Source organism: Zingiber officinale, chromosome 7A (genome assembly GCF_018446385.1).
Source record: "Zingiber officinale cultivar Zhangliang chromosome 7A, Zo_v1.1, whole genome shotgun sequence".
In the NCBI taxonomy this organism is placed as follows: Eukaryota; Viridiplantae; Streptophyta; class Magnoliopsida; order Zingiberales; family Zingiberaceae; genus Zingiber; species Zingiber officinale.
In genome coordinates this window covers 71367146-71370126 of record NC_055998.1, presented here as the reverse complement: position 1 = coordinate 71370126, position 2981 = coordinate 71367146, and the positions used below count along the sequence as shown (strand labels likewise).

At 39.4% G+C, this 2981-nt stretch overlaps 1 non-coding gene across 1 annotated transcript; it reads left to right on the top strand.

Annotated features, from left to right (window-relative positions):
* Nucleotides 1–2460: 2460 nt before the first annotated feature.
* LOC122003284 lies at nucleotides 2461–2566 on the top strand. The gene has a single exon (XR_006117924.1). It is a non-coding gene; the product is annotated as a small nucleolar RNA R71 (small nucleolar RNA).
* The last annotated feature ends 415 nt before the right edge of the window (nucleotides 2567–2981 follow it).

The following is a 2981-nucleotide window of genomic DNA, read 5'->3' as shown; positions in this document are numbered from 1 at the left end:
TATAGACTGGGCCATGTTTCAATACACGGCCTTATTCACGCCCCATCACACGGCCGTGTCTAGGACACGACCATACCTATCTTCTTTTCTGGAATTCTTTACACGGCCATGTCTGGGACACGACCACAACTTCCTTCTTCTCGGCTTTCCTCACACGGTCGTGTCTAGAACACAACCTCAACTTCCTTCTTCTCGGCTTTCTTCACACGGACGTGTCTGGAACACGGCCTTCTGAGTTCTCTTCTCTGGATTTAGCACATGTCCGTGTTTGGTACACGGTCGATGCAAGCTTTTGCTCTGATTTCTCCACACGGTCGTGTCTAGTACACGGTCATGCTCCCTTCCTTTTCTGCAGACTTCACACAGCCGTGTCGGGTAGACACGGCCAGATCCTTTTCCTTCTCTGCATCCTTTGCCTGGCCGTGTACAGTACACGACCATGCCCTGTTTTACTCCATTTGATGTTTATTCTCCTAATCCACTTCTCCAATACTTCCATGCCCATGAAGAAGTCATGGTCAGCTCATGGAAGTAGATTTCAACCTGAAAACAAAACTAAAACATAGTGAAAACAAACTAAAAATGAAAATACAAAATACAACTAACAAAAAGAACCCTTGGGTTGCCTCCCAAGAAGCGCTTATTTAGGGTCTTTAGCTCGACCAATCCAACTTATTCTTCTCGTTTCCTTGCCCTTGGAGGGCAGACATATTTTTCATTTTTGTTGGGAGTTCTCCTCCCAACATCCTCCACCAAATTGTTCATTTCATTAGGTGGCCTTCCATGAGGATGGAAATTCCATTCCTCAAGTTTGTAAATGCTTGCCCTGCTACAAGTATTTAAAAGAGAAGAAACATGGTTAGAGACATTAGATAAATCATACTCCAACCGTTCCTTACTAATTACCAATGACAACTTATGATTTTTAACATCAATAATTGCTCCAGCTGTGGCAAGGAATGGTCTTCCTAATATGATAGGAATTTTAGGGTCCTCTTCTATGTCCAACACAACAAAATATGTGGGAATAATACTCCCACCAACATCTACTGGCACATCTTCAATAATACCCATAGGGTACTTGCAGGAATGATCAGCAAGTTGTAGTGTCATAGTAGTAAGTTTAATGTTTTTGAGACCTAACTTATTACAAATTGAATAGGGAATGAGGCTAACACTTGCCCCCAAATCACAAAAAGCTTTTTCAATGAATTATGTTCCTATATAAAAGCTCCCTGGATCCTTTAATTTCGGGGAAGTGTTCTTCACCAAAAGAGCATTGCATTCCTCAGTTAGTGCAATGGTCTCTACATCTCCTCTCTTTCTTTTATTTGACATGATGTCCTTCAGGAATTTGGCAAACTTTGGCATTTAAAGAATAACATCTATAAGAGGAACTTCAATGCATATCTCTTTAACCTTCTCCAAAAATTTACCAAATTCTTCATCCTTTTTAGGCATATTGAGTCTTTGGGGAAAAGGGATAACTTTGCTCTAATGGTTCAGTGGAAGAGTCTCTTCAACCTCAATGGTACTCTCCTCATTATCAAAAATCTGACTAGGTGTAGGAGGAGAGAGTTCTTCTTCATTTTACATCCTTTTTTGAGCAGTCACTTGAGGATTTCCCAAGGTTCGTCCGCTCCTAAGCTCAATTATGTTGCAATGCTCCATAGGATTTACATCAGGTTTTCCAGGAAGTTGTCCTGGTGCTCTAGAAGATGAAGAAGCTAGCTGGGAAATTTGGCTATCCTGAATCTTTTGATGTTTTCAGAATTATCCATTCTCTTAGTAAGCTTCAATAGATCCTGCTTCATTTCATTTTGATTGGAGATAATTTCTTCAAGCATCTTTTCAATTTTGGATGTAGGAAAGCCTTGAAAATATTGTTGCTGAAAATTTTGTTGCTCAGATTGAAAATTTGGTCTTGCCCCCATAGATGGTCCTTGATCCTGATTATTTCTGTAAGAGAAATTTGGATGATTTTTCCGTCCAGGGTTGTAAGTACTTGAGTATGGGTTGTTCTGTCTTTGATTGAAACCCATGATTGCATCACATTGCTCCAATTGATTAATTTGTGCAGAGATAGCTCCCAATGGGCATGAGTCATTTGAATGTTCTGAACTCCCACATACTTCACAAGATATAGCAATGGCATTTACCATATTTGAACTAGTCCCCATATTCTCAAATTTTTTGGTAAGAGCATCAAGTTTTACAGCCAATAAAGTCACTGCATCAACATCAAACTTTCCTGATGCTTTTGTTATTGGGTTTATTGAAGGATGACCACCACTTCTTTTATTTGCCCATTGATGATGATTTTGTGCTACACTCTCTATAATTTCCTCAGCTTCATCCAAATTTTTATTCATGAGTGCCCCTCCAGTAGCTGAATCAAGGGACACTTTGGTATGATAATTAATACCATTATAGAAAGTATGCAACACTAACCATCTTTCCAAACCGTGGTGAGGGCATTGTCTGAGCATACTATTGTATCTATCCCAAGCTTCAAATAGAGATTCTGAGTCAGCTTGTTTGAAACTTGCAATCAAATTCCTCATATGAGCAGTTTTACTTGGGGGATAGAATTTATCAAGGAATTGTTGCTCACATTGTTCCCAAGTGGTGATACTGTTGGGAGCCAAAGAATTCAACCATTGCTTGGCTCTATCTCTCAAAGAAAACCCAAATAATAATAACCGCACTGCTTCTGAAGGAACACCATTCATTTTCATTGTCCCACATATTTCATAAAAGACCTCTAAGTGTTGATTAGGGTCTTCATGTGGTCTTCCACCAAATTGATTTTGCTGCACCATGGAAATAATTGCAGGTTTGATCTCAAAATTATTTGCCTCCACTGAGGGTCTTGAAATACTAGATTGAAAACCTCTAGTATAAGGTGCTGCATAATCTTTTAGTGGTCTATTAGCCATGTTCAAATGCTCTTGTTCTTCAATTTGTCTCTACAGAATTCT